Genomic DNA, 18,976 nt, shown 5'->3' on the forward strand with positions numbered 1-18,976 from the left:
GAGAATTAGAATTTAGAGAGAAAAAATTTCCGCTTCACCCAGCCGGGAATCGAACCCGGGTCTCCCAGATACGCGCCGGGCACTCTTACCGACTAAGCTACCGGGAGGGAACTCTGACGTTGCTNAACCCCAAAAAACTTCCGAGATCTCCCCTCGAGTATACCTTTCATCAATATCCCCTCGAAAGGCCCTGAAAGTTCTTCTTGACCATATCCCCCATTGACTCTCCTCCCGAGAAAGATTCTGGGAGCTGCCCTAGAGCTGTCCTGGAGAGTTACCCTCAATAAAACCCTGAGACCTCCTCTTGTCCTTATCCCCATTNGCGCCGGGCACTCTTACCGACTAAGCTACCGGGAGGGAACTCTGACGTTGCTCCTACGCCGAGACGGAAAATCGCGTTCTAACCACGGGAAGTAAAATAAAGGACCCTCAGCGGCCAGTGCAATTACCAGCCGAGCCGAAGGCGAGGTTGGTAAGCACGCGGCTGAGGGTCCTTTATTTTCCCTCCCTAGGTTAGAAATATACTATTTGAAAGAACCCAATAGCTCCCCTGGTAAGTTACCCTTAAGAAATTGCCGAGATCTCCCATTTACCCTCTTCAAAACACCNCCATTGACTCGCCACCCCCTGAAATGACCCGGAGAGCTGCCCTGGAGAGTGACCCTCGACATCTCCCCTTACCGTACCCACCACTGACCCCCACTCCCCCTAGCAAGATCCTGAGAGATGCCCTGGGAAGTTATCCCCAAGAAACCCCCAAGATCTCTCCTTGACCATACCCTCCAATGACCCCCCCCCACCCCACCCCCTCTAAAGACCCGAAGAACTGCCCTGCCGAGTTATCCCCAAAGAACCTCCACGATCTCCCCTTGACCATACCCCCCCTCTCCTTCCCCCTTAAAAATACCTCGAAAGCTCCACTATAAAGATACTCCCCAAAAACCTCCCCAGATCCCCCCTCGTCCATACCCACCATTGACCCCCCCCCTCCCTTAAAAGACCCTGAGGGCTCTCCTGGGAACTGACCCCCAATATCTCCCCTCGACCATGGCCTCCATTAATCCCCTTTTGAAAGAACCAGATAGCTCCCCTGGTAAGTTACCCTTAAGAAATCGCCGAGATCTCCCATTGACCCTCTTCAAAACACCCAATTCACGTTCAAACGCTTTTCCTCACTCTGTCAACAAAATAACCCTCCAATCAATGAATTATGGCAAATTCCAACATCAATGTTTCAATTTCTTCCCAACCCTACTTGTCGCTCACTTCAATCACCTATTTGGAGCCAACTCCTGATAATAGCCGTTTTCGTAAATGAAGTCTCCGGCCTTAATCATAACCTAATAACTTACGAGCACTCCTAACAAACATTCCCAGACAATATCCCGTTCCACTTTTCGCTTTCATTGGATAAGCCATAGCAAATCTGGAATAATTATCAATAAACATAGAGATGAATCTATATCCCTTAGGATGAGAACTTCGAGAAATCGGTCCCATGACGTCAGAATGAATTATTCGCGAAGGTGCTGTTGCTCGCCTACGCACCGATGGAAACGATAATTTATTGAATTTAGAAATTAAACACACCTCGCAATCCTTAAGGGGTTAGGCCACTCTAGATTTTTCAAAAAATCGATTTTTTAAAATTCTTTTAAATGGTCCCTTAGGACCTCAAAAATGAGATCCCAAAAGATTATGGCCGGGAAAAATTTCTAAGTACTCGATTTTCGAATTTTAGTACAAGGCCGCCCGGTCCGCAGCGAGCTCCTTTTGTGAGTGCTACGGGGGGATACTGGATAGCATAGAGACGGGGGGATACTAGATGTACTTTGGGGGACTAGATCAGATATACGGCAGATGTTATTGAAGGCAATTGTTACCTGACTAGACTAGAGTTTCATTCTGTTCAGTTTCGTCTCCCAAATAGTTGACAAGCGTCTGTTTCAGTCAATTAGGCACAGCCAAGCATTTGAAAAGGACGCTATTCGATGAACACTTGTTTTTCTCAATACTCTTGCAAACTTTTTTTTTCCTGAGTAGTTATTGATTTATTTTTATAATGAGTGACGAAGTAGTGTATAGTGGTAGAAAAGGAGTAAAGACGTCACCTGGCAACAGCAAGAGACCGAAAATAGCTCGTAGAAGACCGTTGAATTGCCATGAGTTGGAGGCACCAGATGACTTGAATGTCAGCACATCCGCAAAAAAATTGAAGCAATCGAATGATCTGTATGATATTGAAGTAAATCCAGCTTTTGGTTATCGTATGATAAACTTTATTGCAGTTTTTTCTGCTATTTCAAACGTTGTCGTTTGCAAGGAATGGAAATCGCAAGTGAAGTGTCCTGTGAGAATTGTGTAAAGACTGCGATACCGAGTTGTCCATTTGTTGAGAAAGGCTATGAAATCAACCGTAGAATTGTAATTGCCATGCGATTGCTTAGAATCGGGTTGCACGGAATAACAAAATTTTGTGCATTCATGGAATTACCTTGGCCTATTTTTCACTCATTCTACGATAAGATTGTCAGCAGAATATCTATTGCAACTAATCTAGTGTGCATGAACAGTATGATGAGAGCTGCAAAAGAAGAGAAACCTATTTCTGTTGAAGAAGGAGAAGATGGAATTATAGTATTAGGCGATAGTTCGTCGAGAAAACGTGGATTTACTTCCTTGTATGGCATAGTGACTCTTATTGGCTATAACTGTGGAAAAATCGTAGATTACATAGTGAAATCAAAATACTGTAAAGCGTGTGAGTATTGGACTCAAAAAGAAGATACTGCAGAATGTGAGGAATGGGCAGAAAATCACGCCGATGAATGCGCCGTGAATCACGTCGAATCAGCAGGAAAAATGGAAGTCGATGCAGTTGTTGAGATGTTTCGGCGCTCTGAAACTTTGCACCAGGTCAAATACACCCACTATATTGGTGACGGTGATTTCAAGACTTTTAAAGGCATTACAGATGCTAAGCCATATGATAATTTCACAGTACTCAAGAAAGAGTGTATAGATTACGTGCAAAAACGCATGGGTTGTCTCAAACCAATCTACGAAGAACTGACCAGTGACGATCTTCTTATTCGATGCATCGGCGGTTATACACAAAACAATAATGAAAGCTTCAAGTCGACTGTGTGGGCATTGGCCCCAAAATCCATTTCTAGTGGTAAAACTGTGTTGGATATAGCTAAAGATATTACGGTTTGCGTGTACAATGACGGGTTTTCATCAATTTTGCACCTATTGGAAGTAATAGACTTCAAAATCGGCCCGAACAGTTACGAAAGGTGCCTGGAGACACCAAACAGCGCATAAAGCTTACAGAGAGATCGCTGGCTGAAGCTGTAAAAGAATCGAGGATCGCTTTAAGATCACATAGAAAGGAAATGGAAGAGCAGGACACTAATCTGGAAGGCCAATTGTATGGTGCAGGCATCGCAGATTAAAGGTATTGCAAAATTATTCATGATTTTCTACTAATTAAAACTTTAAACGCGTTCATCTCAAAACTGCATTTTTCAAGTTGACCGGACACATAACTTAAACAATTCTCACTCGATTCACTTGAAATTTTGACTATATCTTTAAAAATATATTGTTTAAAGAAGTACGTAGGATTTTTTTTTATATTGCATAGTTCATTTGTTATTAACAATTTTCTGACGATTTTTTTTTTAATTTCGTCCCTTTTACTTTATTATAGATGTGCGCCATTTGGCCAAAATCAATATATCAAAAAAATCCTACGTACTTCTCTAGCCATTCTTATGTATAATCAAAAAAACTTCAGTGACTTATCATAATTTAAAATTTACAGGAGCTGTTTGTCCGGCCGTGGACCCTCCAAAAACAGAGACTTCATCGAAAAGACGCTGCACAGCCGCCATTTTGAAATTAATCGCTCTAAAAAAATTATTGTATACAGTCAATGATATGTATAATAAATACCTTTTCTTGTAATCTCGATTCATTTTATAGTTTTGCTGAAAAAAAATCACAAAAAAAACTATTTTTTCGGCCTCTAGAGTGGCCTAACCCCTGAAGTGATTCATTATCAAAGACTACTGCATTTAGTTCTTTGTTATTGGAAAATTTCTTTTGTAATGCCCTGAGATAACTCGTTCAGCATAGCCAAATCTACATGCCACAATATTACATTTTTGTTTTTCATATCTTTTTCCATTCCCATGGGAAATGGTGAAACCTCATCTACTGTTTCATCAAATGGAAAACCTTTTCTTTACTAATCTTTTCTTCACTCTTTGATTCATTATCACTTGTTTCATTGCATTTTTTATCAACCCTAATCTCTTCCTCATTTTCCTTTTCTATATGAAGATTCTTCTCTTTTGTTTCATTGTGTAAATTGGCAGTGACACTACGAGTAAGATATCTTCTCGTCTCATTTTCACCATCAGTGACATCTGCAATATTAGCTACTACTCGCCTGTTGGTATATATGGAGGGACTTTCGCTATTTGGGTTGAATTTACTAATTTCCAAATCTACTATCCAGTATGGTCGTTTGTAGACTCCAGAAATAAACAATTCATTTGGTATAGGATCAAATTTATCTATATTTTGTTCGTCTATGTAAATTGCTAGTCCGATATCCGCAAATTTCCTCAATGATAACAAATTTGACTTGAAAGCTTCTGCAAAATGACTATCGATTTCTAACACTTTACCACTCGCCAACTCAACCTCAATTTTACCCACTCTCTCCGTTCTCAAGTCCGCTGACTTGTTTTTGTTTGCGCACCTAATCACTCCACAATCAGTTTCATCGAATGTTTTAAATATGATTTTCAAATTAGATGCTCAGTCGCGCCTGAATCTGCCAAGAATTCTGTCAAGAACTTATTTCAATCTGACTGTTCAGTATTTGCGAAAAACGTTTCTACATTTGACAATTTGCTTACCTTTGTTTGAGTTATTGTTGTCTGTATATTTTTCGTTATAGTTTTGCTTGTAGGGATTTGGTTTGTTCCCGCCTCTAGTATTTTTATTATAGGTAAACGTAGTCTTATCAAATTTCCCTCTTTTATTTCTACCATAGACCTCAACGTTTGTCTTACGTTTCACGCCTCTGAAATTACCACCACGACCTGAACCTCTAGAATAGTTGTTTGAATTTGAGTCGTACCTTTGTTAATCGTTTGGGTGTCCTGCACAACCATTGCCACTGCCTCCAGCATTTCCAGGGTACAGTGGACCACACTGGCTACACTTGTAGCACAGAAAGCCTTTCCCCTTGTTAGGACAGTTAACACCCTTGTGCCCGTACCCCTGGCAACCATAGCACCTCACATCTTTAAACTTTCTAAAATTTGCTGTTTTTATTTCAACGTCACCAGAGTTAGCCTTCTTAGTAGCTTCCTCATGCATTACATGCTTTTTTAACTCTTCTAGATTTGGAATGACACCTTTAGATCTTCTAGTTACAGACTCCATAAGCTGAACAATAGGTACAGAAACCTCCACAGCATTATAGAAAGCATCTCTCTTCTCAGCATCAGACAGAGGAGTGGTATCACGAGAGTTCCCATATTGAGCAATTGTGTCATCAAATTTGTCGCAAAAATCAGTAGCGGTAATTTTTCCAGGAATATATTTCATATTGTATATTTCTTTTCTAACTGAATGTGATGTCACATTGATCTCATACAATTTAAGCTCTCTAAGTTTCTTTAGTATTTCTTTTGGATCTTTCAATTTAACGACTTTAGAATGGTAACTCCTGTCAAGATGGTTAATAAGAATTTCTCTAACTTTATGTTTTTGATCTTCTGGAATTTCCTCACTCAAATTAACTTGAATTTTCTCCTCAATAATTTGTTTGATCTTATTTCTAAAGAAAAATAATCGTAGAAGTGTTCATACTTCATTTTTGAATCTAATTTGTAATCCCTCTTGATGTTACTCCCTTTACCAATAACCTCAAACTGCAATTTATTTGTCACTTCGTTTGCCAACTGACCAATTTGACTACCACTACTATTTTGGCTCGCATTGCTCAGATTTAAGTGACTAATTTGTTTTCTGATTATTGAATTTATTTTCTTTTCCCATTCTTCCTCTACTCCTGACACCACTCCCCCTTCATCACCATATTCTTTAGTTTTTACCTCAGTATTATCAGAACGAGTGTCTCTGCTTAATGCCTTCACAACACCTGTCATTTCAGAGATCTGACTCTTCTGTTTCTCTTGTAACTGAATTAAAATATCTTGAAAATGTTCCCTCTCTTTCTTAGCTTCTTCTCTATCAGAAACTAGAACACCACAAATTGCTTTTGTTGATGCAGCGTTGGACTGCCACACCTTTTCCATAGCACTGAGTAACTGATTTAATCTCGCCTCAACTGTGATATTTGAAATATTCCCATTCTTCGGAGGTTCAGGTGTTTTCTCAATCGAATTGGGATTCATCAATTTGATCTTGATATTACTAGACTTGTTTGCTAATATTTGGGGTTTTGTATTACTTGGTTTGACAGAGTCAACTACAATTTCATCTTTCTTTTTCTCGCCATTCTCACCTCCAGCACTTATGGCCGTCACCTCTTTATTACTAGTCTCGCCGCTCATCTCACCTACTACCCCATCCCTATGAATAACAACTGTTGATTCTCTGTCCACTGGACAAGTCCCTGGCATCACTAGTGGAACTCCTGCAGCCACCATGGCTACATCCCATTCCACGAGACAGTCCCACTGCTCCTCGGACAACATTCTCTTAGGCTAAGACTCTTAGCTGTATCAAGAGAAATATTCACTTAATTATTTCCACTATCTAGTATGGCAGTTACAATACTCCAAGCTCAGTTGACCGAACAACAAGTATGGCTGAACTTAGAATGAGTGTACACTTCAGAGATCTGAACACAAGTATTCATTCACTGAATGACTGTCCAGAGTTGATATAATTGCAATTATTTTCAAACCAGTATTATTTTTAATGATGAATTCAGTGCACTTTTTAGTGTGATATATGCGAGCCTATATGCATACGTGCATTCTGTATTATATGCATTTTAATCTCATTCCTCGCCTTATTATTTATTCTTGATTATCTTATCAGATTTATAACCACGTCCTGTTTCTGGCTGAATGTATACCTCTTCATCAATTACTGATATAATAATAATTTTACCAGAATATCTCTCATTCAGTTCGAAGGTTTGTCTGAATGTCTCCCATACTTCTCCAAGTATGTCAGCTGTAAATTTTTAATATTTAATATTCGAATATTCTTTTATCTAGAATTTTTCTTTTATTGTTATTAATTAAATACCCTTGCCATTCTTCATTACTCTCGTCATTTTATTAATTATCACCTTAATTGGATGGATCCATATATTTTGACAAATTCAAAATTGTGCACTAGTATTTGTCAAAGTTATTTCCATTTATTTTACTCGTCGCGTCAGTGAGTCACATGCGCACAGAGACAGTCGAGAGAGTTTCTTTTTCACATATTTCTTTTCTTTGTCTATCTCGCCTGCTTAAGCATTGTACGACTGCAGTCTTCTCTCTCTAATCTACTCCCATGTTGCGCGCGCTATCACGTGTTGCGTGTTCCCAGTAAACTACTACCCGCCTTTCTGACCGAAAATAATTGACCAGACGCTCTTTTTATTTCCTTTCTTAAAATACTTTTCTCACTGATTTTATTTAGATTTACCACTTGATAAATTATTTTTACACTTTAGAAAATATTTTTCCGTTCAATTGAATTTATTTTTCTTCTATTTTTCTCAGATAAATTTCCAATTTCAATCCGGCATCATGGACAATATATTTTCACCCGCCATATTGCAACTACGTTCTACCCACCGAAGCACACCGCCCGCCGTTTTTCACTTAGTTAATCAAATTCAGTACTCACCATTCTGATTCTGTTGTTGGATATAATCTGCCATTATTAATTAATTAATCAATTAATTAACTCTCTCTTTTATCATACTTTTCACTAACAGCTGAACTTCTTTAAAACTCAACGGTTTATACTCTCGCCTTGGCGTCGGTTATTCTTTTTGGCTTCAGGTTATCTTTTTGTCAATTGATTTTAGTAAGCGCAGCGGAAGCGTGCTGGGCCCATAACCTGAAGGATTATAGGATAGGTGAACGTGATTAAAGATTAATATTCGTTTATTAAAGAACGTATTTTTTTGAAGAAGTCTTTCTCTGACCCTGGTCAGCACACACGTGGCAACAGGATTAAACATGTATCATAAACGTGAGCAACGGCACAGGGACTCTCTTATGAACTAAGTTATACGGTCGGTAAGGAAGGAAGGCAACTGGCGCCAATTCTAGCATCCATCCTCAGTGGTCAATTTTCTAGGGTGCGGGCTCTCGTCTAGCTTGAGTGGTGCTCGGTGCTGTTAAGTTGTGAGAGGAGATATTGTGTTTCCCTTCTCGTCGAGACAATTTTCCCTCGTTCTCGGGGATTTCGTAAGCTGCTTCATATCAGGGAAAATAATTATAAGCTAATTGTCGATTATTAATCCATTGATTTAAACAAAATATTTCCATCTATTCTATCTATTCACCGAGAATTGCAAATTCAAATCACCGTCGCCATATTCAAATTCAGACATCATCTGAGGCGCAATCGCTAAATTATTGATTTATATTCGACAGCGTGAGCGATGAGCAACAAGTTTCATGGCACGACACTCTTCGCCCGGCCCCAAGACTGTATAGTTGTCTCTTATATTCTATATTGTATATTATTCATTTAATTTGATATTGTATGGTAAGAGTCGATACCCGAGAACGTTTAGAATCTTCTAGGAAATAAATCGAGTGAATTGTCGACATAATAAGTGAGTAATTATTAATTAAAAGTGTTCTCGCCTATAATTCTTTCTCTCTCTCTGTCAACGTCTGCTATTTTGGGTCTTCCAACTTCCACTCCCCGAGATGAGTCGGGGAAACGTTGTTAGTTGTCGATAAACTAACTGGCGCCCAGTTAACTAATTATTTTGTCGTATTGAATTATAATAAAGTGGATTTCTTGAGCCCTGGCAGCCCTTGACCCACGCCGCGCCAGGTGTAGGCCTTCGGCCCTTAGTCAAATTAGTGTTTTTGATTATTTATTTAGTCGAATATTCATTACAAAATATAAGGCCTGTCTCAATGGGCGCCCAACGTGGGGCCCGTTGGAAATTTTCATATATTATTAAGGAATACTCAAAAAGAAATTATATCTTGTGAATTCTAATAATGTAATATAGAGAGAATAAATCGATACTTCGTATGGTTCTATAATCCTATCGATCATAGTTATTTACATTTGTGAAGACAAAGCCTCGACTTTGGAATTCAATAGGATAATTATCCTTTTCTTTCGTGTACCTTTTACGCTTTTCTCTAGCTCTTATCTTCTGTGGATAGAGAATCGGAACTTTGAAAATTTTGAGATTTATTGTGTTTGTCGACAATTCCATACAGTTCTATCGACCGTAATCTTGTATGTCTGTTTTCAGGCTTAGTAACCGAAATTTAAATTGTATTTCAATCGGACAGTAAACTTGTCCGTCTGTTGTCATGTTTGCTGTGCGAAATTCAATCGATAATTTAATCAGCTGTAGTCTTATCCGTCTGTTGTCAAGACTACTGTCTGAATGTAATGAAATGGAATTTTGAATATTCAATTATCCATTTGTCCCCCAAACTTTATAGTGTCAATTTTGTTTGTTTATTTTGTAATTTGTCTATTTATTTATTTATGCATTTCTGATGAAGTGTTTCTAAATTTCCGTTCAAATTGAAATAATTTGTTTGGCTATTCGTAACATATTTTAACGGAACAATATGTCATCAAAATACTCCTTTCCACCTCATTCACACCAAGCAATAACAGTCGAATCTGATGAATGGGAATCAGTTCCAATCGAAATAATTAGTAGTTTAGAGGATTTGCAATTGAGATTAAGTAGAGTCAAAGTTTTTGGAAATGAAATTCGGGATTTAAATGATAAAGTCGAAGTTTTTCAAAGGACATCGGGAATTTAAATTTGAAATTAGATCTAATAATGAAAATATTTGCCGCGCAGAGTCAGAATATGAATGGGTCGTCGGATGGAAATTCCCGTCGACCAAATAATAAAAATGATAAAGTTGATAATGATCTCTCAAGGTCCGATCAACCTCAAGGAGGAATGGAAAATAATATTGAGAATATTGGGGAATCATCCCAAAATATCACGATTCGCCCAAATAATGGTACAGTAATAAACGGAACTTTATTGAATGAGAATGGGTCACATGTTCCCCTTCCGTCTGAGAGGGAGGAACATCTAGACCCAATAATTATTATAAATAATGCGCAGCATCGTCAATAAGGAAGGGAGGCGTTTGCGTCAACGGGAATGAGCAATCAGGGGGAAACGTCTGGACTCCCACCTAAGAATAGTTTGAATGAGAGCGGTGGCTCAGTTGATAGAGAATTGCGACGGGTCCACTTTGTTTCAAATTCAAATTCGAGAAATAATTATAAGAATCCAAATAATGGATATTCGGTAGAATTCGGTGGTCGGAAGGGAACGTCTGGACTTCCACCCGATTACTGTTTAAATAAGATGTCGAATGGGAATTCTCGACAACAAAGGAAGAAATCAGTTATTGATTATGTTAAGAGGAAATTAAAGAATTATAATGATGAAAACCCCTTGAAGTCTGATCAACCACAAGAGGGAGAGGGAAGTAATTCAAATAATGAATTACTGAGAAATCTTAATCAAGAAAATTTGCTGAATAAGAATGGGTCGCATGAGCCCCCTTCATCTGAGAGGGAAGCACATGACGACTCAATAATTATTGGGAATCCTGCGCAGCGTCTTTCAGAGATAGGAGAGGCGCTTGCATCAGCGGAATTGTGTGTTCAGGAGGGAATGTCTGGACTCCCACCCGATCACGATTCAAATGAAAAGTTGTCAAACGGAAATTCTCGACAACTAAGGAAAATTAATGAGAAAATTGATACTGATCATATCGATGAGAGTTTGGGAAATTATAAAAGTAAATTCGAGAAATTGTTGTGCGGTGGACCAACGTCTAGAGGGAAAGCCGAAGTGATAGTTATGGGAACTGGTGATTCGGTGCATCATCTTCCGGAAGAATGGGAGTCGTTTGATGGGGGTCGTTTTGAGACATCGGTCTCAGGGGTGTCAGGGAGGAATGTCTGGACTCCGAACTGACTCTTTTAGATTCTCGCGACAGTCTTGTCGAAAGAGGAATTAGACGTGTAGATCTTATCTCGAATGATTCAAATCATTCAGGTCTGCAAAGACTTCAAATAATGCATCAATACCCCGACAGTAAAATCGTCGTAAAGAAACAATTTGTAACTACCGATACGTGTCAATCAATTTTGAATTGCGAAATTGAATCAAACCAAAATAATTGAGAAACCCGATTGCCACCAATATCTGACCTGAGTCTTTCACGGGAATGTACGACCTTTCACCCTTTTAATTCAATCAAATCAAATGTAATTACCAGACAAAATTAGTCTTGTTACAAGATTATGTATCGTCTAATATCATTGATGATAAAGATCGATTTGTGCAAAGGGAATTAAAAATCGAAGAAAGCAGAAATCTTATTGAACATATTTCTCGTGATTGCTCTCCTTTCAGGCAAATGAAGAACCCTTCGGTATTTTGGGGAGAAGTGGAACAAATAATTCATGAATTCGATCCGGAAATTAAACACGAGTTCCAGGGATTGGGGATTCAAAATAATGGCGATTCCTCAGAATTTTTGAACGAACGTGACGATGACTTTCAACGAGCCATCGTTCGGACAAGGGGGAGGCCCACGAGAAGTAAAGTCGAATTCGATCATTTACAATTAAATACAAATGAACTCGAAAGTGAAAAAGATGCGATGTCAGCGAACGAATTAAACGAGTCAATTAGTTTTGGGAACGTAATCGAGAAGGAAACGTCAGATCGACAGGAATCGGAGCGAAAGGTTACGCGTCTCGGTGAGGAAAATGAATTAGAGAATGAGAAGTACGATGCCCAGTACGATTCTCAGAGCGAGCGGTGTCAGTCTCTTAGAGATTGGTCGAAAGTACATTGTTACCACCTTGGATGGATGGGACATGCTCCGCGCTTTTGTACTGCTGAACAGCAGGAAATATGTCACATTTGCCTACAAGGACTGGTGAATGAGAATTGTCATTTGCTTTCGGGAAACGTGTAAAGCCCTCAGTGATAACTCCTCAAGTCACTAAAACCAAGGGCATTAACGAGGAAAACAATTGGAATCGTACTGTGCAAACAAATCAGGAAAGAATTAGGATCGACAAGAGAATCGATAAAGGGAAAATAATTAGAAACCCAGCCGAGATTGTCAGATCGAGACCATTAATATATTCGGGAGAGCCAAGTCGTGTAGAACCTAGCTCAACTTTTGCATTAATTGTCGATGAAAACGAAGAAGATTTATTTGATTACGATGGGGTTGATGTTATGGTTTCTGAGGTCGAGAGTGATTGGTGGACCGGGAGAACGTCCAAGTTTGGTAATTTTCGACATGAAATCGAAATATTTCTAGAGAAGGAAAACGAACGAATAGCCAAACAGAATGAAAATGTAAAAAAAGTAGAGATTCAAATGGCAATACGCGAATTAGTCGACAAAGGTAGTAAAGCTGTTAGACAACCTCATATTACCAAGTCAAAAATGTCGCGATCCAGTATAGAATCGAAAGATATTTGTCGGCGTAGGTTAAGCAACGAAGAGCCAACTAGAACTTCATCTAACATCGATATCACAGAATCTACTTCAGCCTAAAGACACCGAGTACACCATCAGGAATGAGTCTACATCCCTTGATGTCCAGCCAGTAATCGAAAATCGAACTGGAGGGCCACAGCACATTGACGAGTCACAACGAGACGTCAACCTGAAGCAACCATATCATTCAGTAGCGTCTGTATTTCCCCTGAAGGATGTTACCATCAACCAGAGTGGTATCAATCGCTTGGACGTCGACATGTGGGAATTCCAAACAAAACCCATGGACGAATTACCTAACAAAATCAAACTGGCGTGTAAATCATCGATCAGTAAGCAATCTGAGGGCAAAACCGAGTCACTGAAACGTCTGGCTCATGAAACAAGAAATAGAAACCAGGAGTCGACACTAAAAAGACAAGGTGTTATCCCATGCGTGCCCTATAAACTTCGAGCTACCAACAGACCCATTTCACCAGGGGCAGCGACATTGCTGGGCGACGTTCATGGTACAGCACTACTGCAATCCAAGGCCATGGTGACTCAACAAAACTTCCGTGAGGGAAATCATCTCTGTCAAAATCTGCGACACATCAACTTTCCAGTGCAAAAATCAACAGCATTTGCCAGGGATAAAAGTACAGATGACGGTGCAATTCTCCTTACTCCATCTGTTTCAACCCAATCGACAGGCATTTCTCTTGGATCTCCGTCCAGTAAGTTCTCTGCTGGACATGACCCGCTCGATCTCATCACCAAGAAGCAACCAGGGTCACTGCAATCATTCGTCAGCAGTAAGTTAAATCGTGTCGCCTGGAGGAATCCAAAATCCTTCTCATTGGCGAAGCTGGAAGGGCTGACATCTACCCCCTAATCTACACTAACCAGGTTGGGGAACAATCTCCGTCTGCATCAACTGGAAGCTTTCAATATTTGGATCCAGACTGCCCGGATCGCTATACCATGTTGGTTGAAGCCGAATCGCCGCTGACAAAAAGGGTCATGGTAAAGTTCGACCATCCCATTGAGGTCTTGGGAAAATTACAACAAGTTCCTCTTGAAGAGAACATCCTGATGACAATACCAACGATTGCTAGTCGACAGATTGAAACTCCAAATCAATTGTACATGGAGAAAAGTCAACCAGTTCTCCAAGCCTTCCAAGTTCATGTAACTTCGAAACCACTGAATGGTATCATGAGGGATGATCCTGACTCAAAGGTTAAGCTGGGACACAAGACAAGAAGAGGAAAAAGACACCTTTTAGCTAAATATCATTTTTCACAGACCTGCACGGAAAGTTCGTACTTTCCTCCCGCTCATCAAAGAGCAAAATACGAACTTCCCTTTGCAGGCGTGTTAAAAAATAGCATGTGCGCCTCGGGCGGGAAAACATGACTTTCCGCCCTTGATGCACAATATACCATTCTCACTCTACATTGTTTCTATTTAACTTATTTTTGTTCTATGTAATGTTTTGCTATTATTTTTATTTGTGAAGGGTTTTGGGAAAATCAAAATTTGTTATTTGTTATGAGAGAAAATCTCAAATCCTCTAATGTTAATTGAGGTCGTCGACAATCCTCGAAAATCTAAATTACATGTATTATCAATAGTAGTTGCCACTAACATTAGTGAGTTAATTTAGCTTCTATCTAATTATGAGCCACAGACAAAGAGAGAGACGAAAATTATAATAATTTTATGTTCCATCTTTAACAGCCTCTTTCAGGGCAACTAAATTTCAATCTCGAATAAAAGGCAAGAAGACTACAGGGAGAATTGTTCACCGACGTGAAGGTCAAAAGGGGGAGTTTTTGACAGGAGATATTGTTTTTCCTTTCTCGTCGACACAATTTTCTCTCGTTTTCGGGGATCTCCTAAGCTGCTTCAGGGAAAATGATTATAAGCTAATTGTCGATTATTAATCCATTGATTTAGACAAAATATTGCCATCTATTCTATCTATTCACCGAGTATTGCAAGTTCAAATCACCGTCGCCATATTCAAATTCAGACATCTGAGGCGCAATCGCCAAATTATTGATTTATATTCGACAGCGTGAGCGACGAGCAACAAGTTTCATGGCACGACACTCTTCGCCCGGCAGCGAGACGGTATAGTTGTCTCTTATATTCTATATTGTATATTATTAATTTAATTTGATATTGTGTGGTACGAGTCGATAACCCAGAATATTTAGAATCTAGGAAATAAATCGAGTGAATTGTCGACATAATAAGTGAGTAATTATTAATTAAGTAGTCAAGTAATACGGGTTCTGGCACAACGTTTTTGGCGTCGACCTGGTCGTTGGGGCCCAGTAAGGGGGGGTCAGATGAAGGTGGGTGGGTGGGTGGTTGATTAATTCGCGGGGCCGCGGTTTAATTCGCGTTTTGATTTGCGGGGTCGCGGTTTAATTCGCGGTTTGATTCGCGGTTTGATTCATTAATTCGCGGTTTGATTCGCGGAGTCGCGGTTTAATTCGCGGTTTGATTAATTAATTCGCAATTTCTTCCATCGAAGTGATNTTGGGGCCCAGTAGGGGGGTCAGATGAAAGTGGGTGGGTGGGTGGTTGATTAATTCGCGGGGCCGCGGTTTAATTCGCGTTTTGATTTGCGGGGTCGCGGTTTAATTCGCGGTTTGATTCGCGGTTTGATTCATTAATTCGCGGTTTGATTCGCGGAGTCGCGGTTTAATTCGCGGTTTGATTAATTAATTCGCAATTTCTTCCATCGAAGTGATGAAAGGATTAATTAATTCGCGGTTTGATTCAGGGTTTGATTAATTAATTCGCAATTCCTTCCCTCGAAGTGATGAAAGGGTTATTTAATTCGCTGGTTAATCAATTTAATTCGCGGTTTTGCGTTACAAAGGACCTTCTCGGTGGAACTAGTCAATCCACCCCGCGAGGGGGTGAGTGAAGGGGTTAATTATTTCGCAGCTGTATAAATCATAGAAGGGGGTCCTCTTCTTCTTCAAACATTCACACCTGGCTCCATTTGACATGTCTGAACTTGTGTTTTCCGGTACTTTCTCGTTTGCCGCCCCCCCTTCGTATGAAANGCTGTAGAAATCATAGAAGGGGCTCCTCTTCTTCTTCAAACATTGACACCTGGCTCCACTTGACATGTCTGAACTTGAGTTTTCCGGTACTTTCTCGTTTGCCGCCCCCCTTCATATGAAATTGTTGTTGATAACGATATCAATATATAAATATTTATTTTAAAAAGAAGGGGAGGGAGTATGTATATATGCAAAGAATTTTTGCCTGAACTTAAGATTATCAGTCCTTTGATGGTTACCGCTTGTAGAAACAAATGTTATTAATAATAATGTGAAAAAATTATTTACTGAAAGAAGAAAGGTTTAAGAGTGGGGGATTTATGTATATAAACGAAAAAATTCCCGCACATATCATCAGTTCATCTTGTCACTCTCCATGAAGGACAGCTTCAAACGACGGGAATTAAAGAAACGTTTAGACCTTCTCTTGAAAAACATTCAAAAAGTGAAACAAGTTATACAGTACCGAAGTGACATCAAAGTACTCTGCCCCAATCTGCAGAAGACTCGAATTTAAGCTTAATTATCATACCCACGTGAAAACAAAAAAAATCATCATGGATTTCAACAAAATAAACATTGTGGCGCAAATGAAAAATCTTCCTCTTATCAAACTGGCGGATCTGGAAGCTGGAGCATTTTATATCATCACTGCAGCTCGCAAAGTGGAGACAAAGTATGGAGTTGGTGTTATTCTTCATCTCTCAGATACTCACACAGTTTTCGTGAATACTCGACTGGCCAAGTATTTCGCTGAAAATCCCAAGATGTTCGAGAATTTCCAACAACATATTGAGAAGGGCTCACCAACGTTGGAATATCTTGGTGGGAAATACAACAATCTTCGCCTACATCCTGATTCAAACGTGAAAGTTGAAAATAAAGCAGATGAAGCAGATTTCAATGTGATGAATACTATTGCAGAGTTCAAAGAACTTCTCTTAGTGAAAATATCTGAATTGAAACGCAACTATTTATACACCATCACAGCTGCCTCCAAAGTCAAAACCAAGCATGGAATGAGTGTGATCCTCCATTTGAATAATGCTTATTCAGTTTTCCTCAACCGAAGGATATCAAAATTTTTCATTGATAATCCTAAAGAATTTGAAGATTTGCTGAATGAAATCAAGAAAGGCGCACCAAAGTTGGAGTATTTGGGTGGTGAATACAACGAAATCAAATTCCATGCAGAGGATGAGGAGATTGTTGCTAAACTTACAAATTAAATAGAACAATATTTTCATTTTGTTCTTTATTGGCAATTTTTTTTTCACACAATGATTCTTCAATGATTATGACTAATGTAATAGTATCTAAGAAAAATATGAATAAATATAATAATTAAACATATTTTGTTGTTTTTTAAGAATTATTACATTTAACACAATCCCTTATCATAGGTGGCGGTCCATCAAAAGTATCACCCTCGACAGTCTGATAGTGCTCCAAACAACGTCTACATCTTTTGATGTGCCAATCAGCTCTCATAGCATCAGTCAACTTGTCCCAACACTGATCAACATGGCATGCAGCGACGAAACTTATAAATGAATGTGGCAGATATGCAATATCTTCACAATCCATCAAATTTAAATTGTTCAATTTGAAGTAAATATTGATGGATCGATCTACTGATCGTACTATTCTTTTCTTCATCATCCAATTTTTGAGTAGCTCTACATTTTTCAAGGCACATACCTTGTTGTCATCTCTATAACTATGAAATGGACAAGTACGAGATGGTAAATCTTTGAATTTGGCTAGTGATGGGCAATCATCGGAAATTTCTTCAATATTAACTACTAGCGGTGCTAATACAGGACCAGAAATTTTTTTCAACCACTCTTTTTTCTCCTCACCTTTCACATAAATTCTACCAATATTTTCCCACTTTTGCACTAATTGTCCAACTTGCTCGTATGATCTATTCCCATAGTTCCAGGGTAATCCATGATGATGACGCTCAAGCCACACAGCTACTCTTCTATACTTCGCTGATAAATTAGAGAATCTCCATGGGGGCTTGAAAAACCAAACGTTAGGGTATCCTACACCAGAATCCAAAACTGTGTATCCGAATTCTTTCACGATGAACTCGTTGGAGAGCGTTTGGAAACCTTGTACGTCCACGAGCACCTCCATCGCAACTGATGAAATATTTCTATCGTGATGAGAATTTATACCCCTCTCGCCCCTCCTCCTCTTTAGATTACTTTTCTTACTCCTCCGCTTATCGGGTTGTAATGTACTACTCGATCGTGCAAAATGAGACAATAAGCAGCTGTTTCCGGAGAAAAACTTATTTTTGTTTCAAACTCCAGGCGGACATCCACAGGTCCGAATTTCAAGGATTCATTTTACTTAGAGCAATCGATGACTACCAGGGGTGTAATCGCTGCAAATTGTGCTTTTGTCAATAATGGATTATTCGCTTGTTGATCATAATATGATGATTGAAAGTTTGAATACATGTCATATAGTATCGAATACTGATTTTTAGTCATGTCTACATCCAAATTTCCATATGGATAACGTTGGGAATTTAGGAATAATTTCACATCGATGATACTACAATGATCAAAATTGCTAGCATTTTTCTTATTTCTATTTTTTCGATCTGTTTGGAAGCCTAGAATGACATAACGTGGTTTCTCAAGCTGAGTTGCGGTTTTCACCGTCCACACGTGTTTTGTTGTCGCTGGAAGCATTGGATACTCATATAATTCCCATGATCTGAAGCTCATCGATATTGCGGGATCTTTCTGGATGAAATTGAGCAACTCAATCTTCTTAGTATCCGATAATGACACATATGGAACCATCCACTCAATTCTCATAAAATTGATCTTCACATCTTCTTTGGCGGTTTGAATCAAAGCATTGTTATCATGGCGAGCTCTGACTAGAACCAACTCATGTTTCACATTGACCATGATTTTCCGATAATCTTCAGCAAATCCCAGCAACATGCCCAATGGGATGGAGATGTCAAAGCAACCATTGCCATCAGTTAAACTCAATTTCTCTTGCACACCCAACCATCCGGCATTTTCCATTGAAATACGTTGATTTGATGTTAATGACAAGATTTTTTATGAGAGTAGTAATCCCCACGTTCTTCACTTTATCAATTTCA

General features: G+C 39.1%; 1 protein-coding gene and 1 non-coding gene across 2 annotated transcripts in view; one reads left to right on the forward strand and one right to left on the reverse strand.

Annotated features, from left to right (window-relative positions):
* Positions 1-18,976, forward strand: part of LOC107039897 (splicing factor YJU2) — a 74,319-nt gene that overhangs the window by 23,378 nt on the left and 31,965 nt on the right. The gene's annotated exons all lie outside the window — the stretch shown is intronic.
* Trnat-cgu lies at positions 35-107 on the reverse strand. The gene has a single exon. It is a non-coding gene; the product is annotated as a tRNA-Thr (tRNA).

Source organism: Diachasma alloeum, unplaced genomic scaffold (assembly GCF_001412515.2).
Source record: "Diachasma alloeum isolate Michigan unplaced genomic scaffold, Dall2.0 Dall_scaffold_00310, whole genome shotgun sequence".
In the NCBI taxonomy this organism is placed as follows: Eukaryota; Metazoa; Arthropoda; class Insecta; order Hymenoptera; family Braconidae; genus Diachasma; species Diachasma alloeum.